The sequence below is a fragment of the Urocitellus parryii genome, chromosome 8, assembly GCF_045843805.1.
Source record: "Urocitellus parryii isolate mUroPar1 chromosome 8, mUroPar1.hap1, whole genome shotgun sequence".
In the NCBI taxonomy this organism is placed as follows: domain Eukaryota; kingdom Metazoa; phylum Chordata; class Mammalia; order Rodentia; family Sciuridae; genus Urocitellus; species Urocitellus parryii.
Genome location: NC_135538.1, coordinates 15,891,112 through 15,904,152, shown reverse-complemented (window position 1 = coordinate 15,904,152; position 13,041 = coordinate 15,891,112). Strand labels below are relative to the sequence as shown.

At 38.5% G+C, this 13,041-nt stretch overlaps 1 long non-coding RNA gene across 10 annotated transcripts in view; it reads left to right on the top strand.

The window, feature by feature from the left end:
• Window positions 1–13,041, top strand: part of LOC113190576 (uncharacterized) — a 186,458-nt gene that overhangs the window by 123,979 nt on the left and 49,438 nt on the right. For 5 of the 10 annotated variants that reach the window (XR_013344188.1, XR_013344182.1, XR_013344184.1 and 2 more), the window contains exon 4: window positions 7,688–7,775. This is a non-coding gene — a long non-coding RNA (uncharacterized LOC113190576). Of the gene's footprint in view, window positions 1–7,687; window positions 7,776–7,972; window positions 10,750–13,041 lie in introns of those variants that run through there. The other 5 variants (XR_013344191.1, XR_013344187.1, XR_013344183.1 and 2 more) reach the window with 2 other exon arrangements.

Here is a 13,041-nt window from a genome sequence, read left to right as displayed (position 1 = left end):
CCCGTGCTCTCCCATTTCCCCTCTATTCCTGAAGCATGGTCTGGCCCAAAGCCACTGCCTTCTATTCCTGACACACCCTTGTCACCCATGGGTTTCCAAGTCTTCCAGACCCCACCTTATGGTATTTACCTGTCCCTCATATTTTACATGCCCCTTGTGCCAACCAGTGAGAACAGGTGTGGGCAGCTAAGTGGATTCTCTGCTTTAACATAAACACAAACACTCCTCATGCATCTCTCACATGAACACCTTCCTCACACATTTGTCCACCTTCCTTTGTCTTGCATTTTAGCCTTTATGATTCCAAGAATCAGCAGTTCCAACAATTATACTTTCAATTGTGGTTTGAATCTCCTGTTTAAACACAGAAATATATAATATTGAGGTGGTGGGGGGACGAGGGGGACATGGATTGTGCCAGCAGCATGTGAACAACTCTTTTTTAGGAAGAGCTTGTGGTTAAATCCAGAGCCTCCAGAGTGCTGGGCAAGCAGTCTGCCATTGAGCTACAGCCCCAGCCCAAGGACCTTAACTCTTAAACAAAGAGGTGCTGCTGAGCCTTATTTACTTATTTATTTATTTATACATAGCAGGTATTGAACCCAGGGGTACTTAACCAGTGTGCCACATCCCCAGCACCCCCCTTTTATAGTTTATTTAAAGATGGGGTCTTGCTGAGTTGTTAGTGCTTTGCTAAGTTGCTGAGGCTGGTTTTGAACTTGCGATCCTCCTGCCTCAGTCTCCCAAGCTGCTGGGATTACAGGTATGGACCACCCAGCATTGCTGGGCCTTATGAATTAGCAGCCAGTGGAAGACTGGGAGGACAGTAGCTTAACTGGGAGTGAAATGTGCCAAACCTCAGTAATTTCAAAATCAGCAGTTATGATTTTAAGAAACAAGTTTCTAATTGTTGTCCTTTATTTTAATGTGCAGAGCCTTCTTGCCACCCCAAGTTGGACACATAGCATGAATAAACATTCTTTTAAAATAATTTAAAAGATTTGTGATAAAAATATAACAAAATTTATCATTATAACCATTTTTAAGTGTACAATAAATGTTTTCAGCCTCTGAAATTTTGGTGTTTACTTCTCCAGTCAAACCTGGCCTGTCTTGACTGATACACTACTTTTAAAATTTTTAATTTTTTCTTTTCCTGTTCAGGGTATCTTGTAAAACAATGCACATTGTTAGAGTTTTCAAGAATTCAACCTGAGCATTTCAGGTCTTTCATTGCTGAGGTTAGTGATTTAGGTGGGTTGCATATTTGGACTTTCTCTTAAATATTTGGACTTTGTCATCATATTTTCCATTTATTGTGCATTTTGAAAATTTATTTCTCCCTGTTTTTGTGTCCTGGCTACTAGACTGAATTTTCTTCTGCTGGTTCATGAGTTACACATTCTGTTTTTCTTGACGTGTTAGTTACTCTTCACTTTTGACAAACACTAATGTTTATTTGCATTTGTCATTAATTTTGCTTTGCCTTATCTGGCATATTTTCACATCTCTTCTGTGTGCTACCTCCAGCCCTATTGCTCTGAGACTTGCTCTGAATTATGTATCTGGGTTATTTATAAGTATACTTCTTACTTTCTGTTTTCAGTTTTTCCTTCCTCCCCTTTGTTTTTCCACAGTCATAATCTTTAACACATTACTCGGTTACTCATCTTCCTTGGCTCTCTTGTCTTCTTTCCCCACCGCCTTATAGTTGGGGTGCTTTCTACAAAAAAGTACTTTCAACTTGGATCTTTTAAAAAAAGTATTGGTGCATTATACATAATTATACATAATAGTGCAATTCACTATGACACATTAATACATGCACAAAACGTTATTTGATCAATCTACTTCCCCAGACCTTTCTCTATCCCTCCTCTGCTCCTTTTCCTGACCCACTTGCTCTACTCAACTAATCTTCTTAATGTTATTGTTATTATTTTAATTAAAATATTATATAAGCGGGATCAATTGTGGTCTGCCCATACATGGACATAGCATGATTTGATAGATCTTCTTCCCTATGTCCTTCCCCCCTCCCTCTCTCCATCCCCTTCCTCTATTGCCAACTTGGATCTTTATTTTATTTTTTTATTATTAGTTGTTCAAAACATTACAAAGCTCCTGACATATCATATTTCATACATTTGATTCAAGCAGATTATGAGCTCCCATTTTTACCCCATATACATGTTGCAGATTCACATCGGTTCCACATCCACTTTTTTACATACTGCCATACTATTGTCTGTTGTATTCTGCTGCCCTTCCCATCCTCTACTATCCCCCTCCCCTCCCCTCCCCTCTCCTCCCATCTTCTCTCTCTACCCCATCTACTGTAATTCATTTCTCTCTCTTGATTTTTTCCCCTTTCCCCTCACTTCCTCTTATATGTAATTTTGTATAACAATGAGGTCTCCTTCCTTTACCATGCAGTTTTCCTTCTCTCTCTCTTTCCCTCCCCCCTCTCGACCCTGTTTAATGGTGATCTTCTTCTCATGCTCTTCCTCCCTATTCTGTTCTTAGTTGCTCTCCTTATATCAAAGATGACATTTGGCATTTGTTTTTTAGGGATTGGCTAGCTTCACTTAGCATAATCTGATCTAGAGCCATCCATTTCCCTGCAAATTCCATGATTTTGTCATTTTTTAGTGTAGAGTTGCCGCAGTCTGGCTGGGCACAATTCAGGAGCCACTTGTCAAAAGAAACTAACTTTATTTTTAGAACTACAAACGCCAAGCAAAACAGCTCCTCAGGAAAAAACCCTCAGAGCCCAACTGCCACCACCGGCTTCCACAAGCCTCTCACTCCCCCCAACCTCCCACAATCCTCCTGCTCTTGAGGCTGATTGGCTGGGTCGCGTGGGCAGAGCCAAAGAAGTCCCCCAATGAGTAGCTCCGTGGTCTGAAAGGGCAGGGAAACAGCCCAATGAACATCACCTCAGAGGAGCCAATCAGCTAGATGTTGCTGGGGCCACTGTGAGCCAATCATCAGCTGGCAGCTGGAAGTTTGCTGGGGCCCCTTTGGCTGTGGCTCTCAACATAGAGTAATACTCCATTATGTATAAATGCCACATTTTTTTATCCATTCATCTATTGAAGGGCATCTAGGTTGGTTCCACAGTCTAGCAATTGTGAATTGTGCTGCTATGAACATCGATGTAGCAGTATCCCTATAGTACGCTCTTTTAAGGTCTTCAGGGAATAGTCCGAGAAGGGCAATAGCTGGGTCAAATGGTGGTTCCATTCCCAGCTTTCCCAGGAATCTCCATACTGCTTTCCAAATTGGCCGCACCAACTTGCAGTCCCACCAGCAATGTTCAAGTGTACCCTTTTCCCCACATCCTTGCCAGCACTTGTTGTTGTTTGACTTCATAATGGCTGCCAATCTTACTGGAGTGAGATGATATCTTAGGGTGGTTTTGATTTGTATTTCTCTGACTGCTAGAGATGGTGAGCATTTTTTCATGTACTTGTTAATTGATTCTATGTCCTCCTCTGAGAAGTGTCTGCTCAGGTCCTTGGCCCATTTGTTGATTGGGTTGTTTGTTGTCTTATGGTTTAATTTTTTGAGTTCTTTGTATACTCTGGATATTAGGGCTGTATCTGAAGTGTGAGGAGTAAAAATTTGTTCCCATGATGTAGGCTTCCTATTTACCTCTCTTATTGTTTCTCTTGCTGAGAAAAAACTTTTTAGTTTTTAGTAAGTCCCATTTGTTGATTCTTGTGATTAACTCTTGTGCTATGGGTGTCCTATTAAGGAATTTGGAGCCTGATCCCACAATATGTAGATCAGAGCCAACTTTTTCTTCTATCAGACGCAGAGTCTCTGATTTGATATCAAGCTCCTTGATCCATTTTAAGTTAACTTTTGTGCATGGCAAGAGAAGGGGATTCAGTTTCATTTTGTTGCATATGGATTTCCAGTTTTCCCAGCACCATTTGTTGAAGATGCTATCCTTCCTCCATTGCATGCTTTTAGCCCCTTTATCAAATATAAGATAGTTGTAACTTTGTGGATTAGTCTCTGTGTCCTCTATTCTGTACCATTGGTCCACACGCCTGTTTTGGTACCAGTACCATGCTGTTTTTGTTACTATTGCTCTGTAGTATAGTTTGAAATCTGGTATCGCTATGCCGCCTGATTCACACTTCCTGCTTAGAGTTGCTTTTGCTATTCTGGGTCTTTTATTTTTCCATATGAATTTCATGATTGCTTTATCTATTTCTACAAGAAATGCCATTGGGATTTTGATTGGCATCGTATTAAACCTATAGAGAACTTTTGGTAATATCGCCATTTTGATGATGTTAGTTCTGCCTATCCATGAGCAGGGTATATTTTTCCAACTTCTAAGATCTTCTTCTACTTCTCTCTTTAGGGTTCTGTAGTTTTCATTGAATAAATCTTTCACCTCTTTTGTTAGGTTGATTCCCAAGTATTTTATTTTTTTTGAGGATATCGTGAATGGGGTGTTTTTCCTCATTTCAAATTCAGAAGTTTTGTCGCTGATATACAGGAATGCCTTTGATTTATGCATGTTGATTTTATATCCTGCCACTTTGCTGAATTCATTAATTAGTTCTAGTAGTTTCTTTGTAGACCCTTTTGGGTCTTCTAGGTATAGAATCATGTCGACCGCCAATAGTGATAATTTAAGTTCTTCTTTTCCTATTTTTATGCCTTTAATTTCTTTTATCTGTCTAATTGTTCTGGCCAGTGTTTCAAGAACTATATTGAATAGAAGTGGTGATAGAGGTCATCCCTGTCTTGTTCCAGATTTTAGAGGGAATGCCTTCAATTTTTCTCCATTCAGAATGATGCTAGCCTGAGGCTTATCATAGATAGCTTTTACAATGTTGAGGTAAGTTCCTGTTATCTCTAGTTTTTCTAATGTTTTGAACATAAAGGGATGCTGTACTTTGTTGAATGCTTTTTCTGCGTCTATCGAGATGATAATATGGTTCTTATCTTTAAGTCTATTGATGTGGTGCATAACATTTATTGATTTCCGTATATTGAACCATCCTTGCATCCCAGGGATGAATCCTACTTGATCATGGTGCACAATTTTTTTGATGTGCCTTTGCATCCGATTCACCAGAATTTTATTGAGGATTTTTGCATCTAGGTTCATCAGAGATATTGGCCTGTAGTTTTCTTTCTTTGAGGTGTCTTTGTCTGGTTTTGGAATCAGGGTGATGTTGGCCTCATAGAATAAATTTGGAAGAGCTCCCTCTTTTTCTATTTCCTGTAATAACTTGAAAAGTATTGGTATTAATTCTTCTTTAAAGGTTTTGTAAAACTCTGCTGTATACCCATCCGGTCCTGGGCTTTTCTTGGTTGGTAGTCTTTTGATTGCTTCTTCTATTTCATCCATTGATATTGGTCGGTTCAAATTGTGTGTATCCTCCTGACTCAGTCTGGGCAAATCATATGACTTAAGAAATTTATTGATGTCTTCCCTATCTTATATTTTATTGGAATATAGGTTTTCAAAATAATTTCTAATTGTCTTCTGTATTTCTGTAGCATCTGTTGTGATATTGCCTTTTTCATCCCGTATGTTAGTAATTTGAGTTCTCTCTCTTCTTCTCTTTGTTAGCATGGCTAAGAGTCTCTCAATCTTATTTATTTTTTCAAAGAATCAACTTTTAGTTTTGTCAATTTTTTCAATAGTTTCTTTTGTTTCCATTTCATTGATTTCCGCTCTGATTTTAATTATTTCTTACCTTCTGCTATATTTGCTGTTGTTTTGCTCATGACAACACAATGATCTTGACATATCATACATTTGAATCACATGGGGTAAAATTTCTCATTTTTCCAAGTGTACAGGTTGCAGAATCACATTGGTTAAACAGCCATGTACATACACACAGCAATACAAGTGTCTATTTTATTCTACAAAATTATTGTTTTTGTTTTATTCAGCTGCTACTAGTCTCATCTTTCCTTTTTTTTTAATAAAAATCAAATTCATTGAGATACTTAAGACAACACTCCTTTTTGAATTTAAAGTGACTTATCTTTCCTTCTCTTTTATAAAAATCAAATTCATGTATGGACCAGAGAGAGGCCTCTTAAAGTTAAGACAACACTCATTTTTGAATTTAAAATTCCTTTTCTTTGGGAATATGTTAGAGATATGTAGAGATTTTTTCAATTTATGAGGCATATTCCCAGGCTACAGATATAAATGAATGATATGACTTCTGCCATGAGTCACCTTACCAACCTGTAAATTCTGAAAATCACATTTCCATGTGGCACTATCTTCAGGTTTGCAGAGGGGAAAAAAATCTATTTTTTTTTCAGTAAAAACACTTTAGCTTTAGACAAAATGAATGCTGGAACTACAGTTGACTTTCACTTCCAGGATTTTCTAGATTTTATAAAACTATTCCATGTTATCCTAGATGTATTGTAATTATGATAAGTATTTTAATAAGACATACAGTTTCTTTCAGGCATTGGAAGCACACGTTAACCATAGGCTCTAACACAGGTATTATGAGATTTTATGGCTAAGAAGTTTAATGAATAAATTTTAAATAGATGTAAATATTTCTAAAGATCAGACTTAGACTGTGTGAAGTATAGTAACTTTTTGCCTTTGAAAAGAAATCATAAAATTTGGATTTTACATATAGAATGGCAGCAGGAAAACATAAAAAGTCAGGAGAATTGAACCTTTAAGGGTACAAAAGAGCAAGCAAATACTTATTACTGGAGCCACCTCCTGGGACGCCTGGATGGTTACTGCCATGTGAGTGTTTCTCTGCCTAGAAACTGCATAAGTCACTTCCAGCTCTGGCTGGAGAATATTTCATGACCTAGCAACAGTGGACAGGGAATGTTCCCACTAGAAATAAACTTAAAATCTTCTTCTTATTTATTTATTTTACTTCATTTGTTCTTTTTAGTTATGCATGACAATAGAGTGTGGTTTGGCATATTTATACAGACATGGAGTACATCTTACTCTAATTAGGATCCCAGTCTTGTGGTTGCACAGATTCACTGTGGTGTATTTCAGATCTCCTTTTGCAAAGTGTTTTGTCTAAGGTCCCTCCTCCCCAACAAACTGAAAAACAAGCAACACCAGCAACAATGATGGACAGCATTGAAGCTCTGACTCGGCACTACTGAATGAGAATTAAAAATAGAGTGAATTAATATTTATTTATCTAAAAAAAGTGTTTGAACATAAAATGAGAAGCCAACAACAAGCATTTCTCATGAGAGTATTTTGCTTTGTAAGACATGTGCCAAATATTGAATTTCACCTTGAAAAAACCTGATAGTAACTTTTATTTTCCTTGTTTTCTGATTTTTTATCCATAGACATTTTCTTTTTTTTTCTTCCACATTATTAAAAAATTGCTCCTTTCAAAGGATGCTATCCATTTTTGTTACTGTCATAATATTTCTTATCTCTTTATATCTGTAATCCTTATCTCAAAGGAATATGCTTGCCTTTTGTGATTTTAGCTTGTAGAACGTTCTTACCAAGGACTATTTGAACTCTACCTTTTCCCTTTCTTATTTTTTTTCTTATTCTTTATTACCATTGTTTTGGTCTCTAAAAGATGCATCTTCCTGGTTATAACATGTAGTGTCACTGTCATTAGTGTTCCATGGCTGAGTCCAAGTGCACTATAAGTGATGCCTATTTTTTTCACAGATCCTGGATTCATCATTTGTTGGCAGCCCTTGGTGGGAAGAGGATGGCTTGGGCTGTGAGAGGCAAAGAAGTGGAGATGGGGCCTGTGGTGAGTACGTATTGAAATCATCAGGATTAAGCAAAAATATCAATTGAAATACATTGAGTTAAAGGAAAATATTTACAAGTTATTTTTACCTTTTTAATGTTGTTACTGAAAAGTTTTAGATTAAAATTGTGACACGCACTAGACTTCTGTTAAAATTCCGATCTATAACTTCTGATTATTTTCTGTTTCTATTGTAGGTTCTGCTGTTTCTCACTCTCTTTGTCATATCTGCCTGATTATCATAGTCAACATGTGGGATATGCTGTTTTAAAAGTTGCCATTCAAAAATTTGAAATTTATGATACTTCCTTCCTCCAAAATCACTCCAATTTGCTTGCATCACACTTGGAAGCGACAAATCCAGAATTGCTTATTTCCATTTCAGGATTAATATATTTTGGGCTATGCAGAAGCCTTGAGGCTGGACTGCAGTGGGTCTCAAAACTGGTTTCCTCCAGGTCACCCTTCCTCTGAGGGTCCAGTCCTTCGGGATCACTCCCCAAAGGGCAGGGAATTTATCAGGGTCCCTGCTTTTGGTAGGGCCTGGACTTCAATATCTTCTTGCTTTGCCCCAGGAAGCTATCCAAACCTGCATGAGTCACTGGGGGGGAGGGCATATCACCCTATCACAACTAGCCCATCAAGTTAGGCTAGGAAACCACCATAGTCCTTAAATTACTACAATAGCCACAGTGACATTGCTGGCAGTGGAAACGCACTGTGCTTATAAAAGTCTGTACTCTAAGAATGGATGCCATAGGCCCTGCCCTCAGCCCTTCCAGTGACCACAGCCCAGGACCTCTGTTAATGGTACAGCAAGGAAACCACATGTCTTCACAACTAGTGTGGCAGCAGGAGCAACAGATGCCTGGCCTCTGCTCCAGTTCTGCCTCATTTCACTGACAAAATCTAAAGCACCTCCATGAGTTAGGTTGCAAAGGAGTCTGGGAAATGTAGCATTTAGCTTTTGTGATTTCTGTGGTATAGAAGGTAAGAAGAAAGAAGAAACAATGGGTGTCCTGCTCCTGTTCCCCCTGTCCACCGTGCAGTTGAAATGCAATTTAGTTACAGTTTGAAAACCTGTAAAAACAATGCTATATATTGCATATTGATTTTTGATATATACCTAGGTACAGTATATCCATACACCTTTACCTGTATATCTCCATACTCAGTTACCATCAAGGCAGCAAGATCAGTAATGATTTGAAGCATGAGTTTCAGATTCAGCCTTGTGTCCAAATCTGTATTTGTGTGTGATGTGGGTACCTATGTTTCCTCAAACTCTCTCCCAGATATTTTATTTCCCTATCTCTAAAGTAGGTGGAAAGATAGTCTACCTTAAAATAATGTTGTTAGGCTCAATTATAGTAATACATGCAGTCGTCTAAGTATAGTGCCTAGCTCATGATTCCATGAAATAAACTGCAGTTCTTTTTGTTATGAGTAGCAGAAGATCAAGGTGGTAAAATGAACTGATATCATATTGACAAGTCACTTAATTTTCTTTAGGTCATAATGTCTTGGTCTTTCAGATAAGAAATTGTCCTCAACAATCTATAGCATGAATGTCTGAGCCAACAATCTCCAAATCCTTTCATGGAGAAAGTGAGAACTGGAAGAAGTTACTTATTCAGCATTGTATTGTCAGCAGGAGGAGTGCCTGAGCACTGACCTGATGCCACAAATGGAGAATTCCACACCTGGCCTCCCATGATGGGTTGCACCACTATAAAGACTCATTAAAGATATTTAATAAAATTATCCTTAGGCCATGTATATAAGTGTATGTGAAACAAACATACATGAATTTTTTGTTTAGACTTGGGTCCAAGCCCTAAGATCTCATTTTATATAAGAAATTGAAACAAATCTTAAATCTGAAATGCTTCTGGTACCAAGCATTTAAGATAAGGTATATTCTTGGGGCTGTGGTTGTAGTTCAGTGTAGAGTGTGCCTAGCATGTGTTGAGGCACTGGTTCAATCCTCAACACCACATTAAAAAATTTTTTTTTAAAAAAAGATAAGGTATATTCAGCTGTATTATTATCACTTTTTGTGAAGTCCCAAAATTTTAATTTATCTGTAGATGTTGCCTGAGAGTAACATGATAAAACTTCCATTGAGGCATTTGAATCAGAGGCCCGTGATTTTGCTAAAAGCAAGATGAACACTAGAGGGCACTTCAGTCAAAGAATTAGATGGAGGAAGCTATGGTGACTAGAGAGGTTTTTCAGGGGGTGGAAGGAAATGTCTGAGTGTAGAGGCCTGGCAGTGGAAGTGGTAGAACATTTGTCTTCCATGAAAAACAAGTGAGAAAAGATTGTTTAATTCAATCTTCAGCTACCTGGTTGTGCACGCCTTGGGAGGGCAATTGTGTAGTTTTGTTATCCTCAGGAGGATTGTTGTTATAACGTTTAGATAAAACAAAAACACATAACCAAATTGAAAATCTTTACTTTTGCTGGGGCTGCTTATGCAGTAGAAGGTGTGCCCAGCATTCCAGTGTTTGATGAATGATTAGTGCCCATGATTCCAGCCTTTCAAGATTCTAGGCTTTCAGAGTACTTACTTGAAAGTACCCCCAAGAAATGAACTAAGCTTGTGTCAGTACAGATACAGTGGCAGCAGTCAATATTAGTTGATATTATATGACATATGACATTGTTCAATTGAACCAGTTTTAATTCTCAAAGATAAGCAACTTCCCAGAAAAGGAGCTCATGAACATAAAATTCTATACAGGGTTCTTAAATCATCTCTCAATATTTGTTTATATGACAAGGGTTTGTATTCTGTTACATACTCTTTTTTCCCAGTTAACATATTCTAAGGGAAAAAATAAAGATCTTGTGCAAATGAGCATTTATAACAAAATAAACTGCCTGAGGGTTATAAAATAATGGAAATCTAGGCAAATAAAGCCTCTCATAGATAACAAAAGTTTCCATTAACTGTTGCTCTCCATCTTGATCTCAGCACTGCAGGTTTAGAAAATTAGAATTTCTGGACTAGTGGGTGGGAACACTGTGCCACAACGCTTGCTTAGCCTTGGGCTTGATTCTCAGCACTGGTGGGGGACTGAGGTGGGGGGGGGGTGCAATGAGAGACAAGAGAAAATAAAAGGAAATTAGAAATTCCAATGAGCTATAACTGTCACTGACATGAACATTAAGAGAACTGGACATCCCAATTTGGGCATATATGAAAATTCCAAAAATTGAGCAGATGCATATATACTAAATTAAGTAATTCCATAGAAGAAAATACTTAAACACAACTTTATCAATATACTTGGTTGCCAATAGCTATCAAAGGAAGCCTGCTTTCCCAAAGCAGTTGACAATAGACTTGCTCAGTGATTAGTAAATGATGGGATCATGTTTCATGTTTAAAGTAAATTTCTAGTCATAGAGTGTTAATTTGCAGATCCACAGTATACTAGTTGATTGGCACAAAGGAGCTGTGTTTGTTTCTCTTGGCACATACAAATGTAAAAATCATTATGTTTCATTGTCATCTTCTTAATACTCATTATCAAATTTGGATGTGACTTCATAGCTTTGTTCTTTGAGACTCAGTGAAAGCCTGTAAGATGTGGGGACAAGATGGACAAGGTGTGTAAGTCTCTGAATCTCACCTGCATGCACCTGTTGGTTCTCTGCTGAGTGACAAGAGTGCGGGAAAGCACAGGGTGAGCTGGGACATTGGTTAGAAGAATCCATTTGAGTCAAAACTTGCAAAGGAGAAACTTATTTCAAGCTAGTGTCCTTGTTTCTTTTAAAAGAAATCCAGCTATATTATGGAGTAAAAAATCATGATTTTTTTTTCCCCAGCAAGAATCAAGAACTTCAAAAAAAAATTTCTCTCTTGCAGAGGGCTTTGAAATAAATTTCTTGGTCCTTAAGAGTAAAACAAATGCTCACTCATGCTCTTTAAACATTTGCAGACCAGATCCTTGCTTAACAACCTCATTCGACATCCAAAACACACACACACACACACACACACACACAAAGAGAAAACCTGACTTGTGAATGTAATTTGGCTTTATACGCCTTCCATCTTCAAGTTCTTGGCCAATTAGAAAATTCAGAGAAAACATGATTGGGTGGCTTATGGAAGAGTCTAAGATGGTCCATGATCTTAGACCCTGCTGTGTCACTAACCAATGTGTGACTAAGCAAGAGATTTAGTCTCAGTCCCTCAGCAGTAGAAATATGTATTTAAAAAGAAAGAAGGAAATCTGAATACTCATCTCACTTGCTGTGGAAACAGATAACAGATGGGAGTGAAGTCTGAAGTGCTGAATGAGGAAATGGAGCCCAAGACTTGAGTTCAGCAGTTGAAAGCACTTTGCTAACTGAGACGGGAGGTGGCTTGCCTTCAACAAGTTCATCTCAAGCCAGTGTCCTTGGCTGCTGCTTCATCTTCATGGCCTGCGGTAGGTGATTCACCAAACCACTTCCACTGCTAAACTTTGCTTTATTCCTTGGCTGTGGGCTTCCTTCTAATTCTGGCCCTTGGATGCTAAAGGCACACTCCAGGCTCCTGGAAGAATGAGTCTCAGCAGGAAGGAATCTCCTTAAATCCACCCACCACGTCTGGGAAATGGCCCCACCAGAGGGTGAACCCCTTGAGTGCTATGCAAGTGTCAGCTGTTGTTCTTGACATTTGCTCCCTAATCCTCTCAGGAGTGCCAGTAGGGATGACATCAAGAATGTCACATCCATGCCTTCTTCTGTCTTACTAGATAAAGACATCAGAGCTTCAAGAAGTGCTTTAATCTGTGTCAGTCCATATGAATATTTCCTCATCCTTCTCTCCTGTGGGCTCCTGTGTCCTGTGCTTATGATCCCAGCTTTGGGTCACCTGTCTCAATGGGTCCCCCGACAGGGACTCCCTCCTGGGTGCTCCTCTGACGTGGCTACATAGTTTCCTCATTTTTCTCCAATGTGTATGCCTCCATTTCCCTTGATGGACTAAGAGCATCACAAGGGCCAAGGGCAAAGGCTGTTCATATCATCTCTGTGTCACTGTCACCTAGTACTGTCCAGGACATGGAATATTATGAAATCCATGAACAATAGGGTGCATGGATGCATGAGTAAAAAAATAAGTAGCACTTAAAAATAGTAAGTTCTCAAATGAAAAGTTCACCCTGGTTTATGTTTCCCTAGAAGTTCTTATCAAGTCTCCTGCTCTACAGCCTTGGCCCCTTTCCAGCAGGTCGGGGTTCAAATATCCCTAACACAACACTTAGAA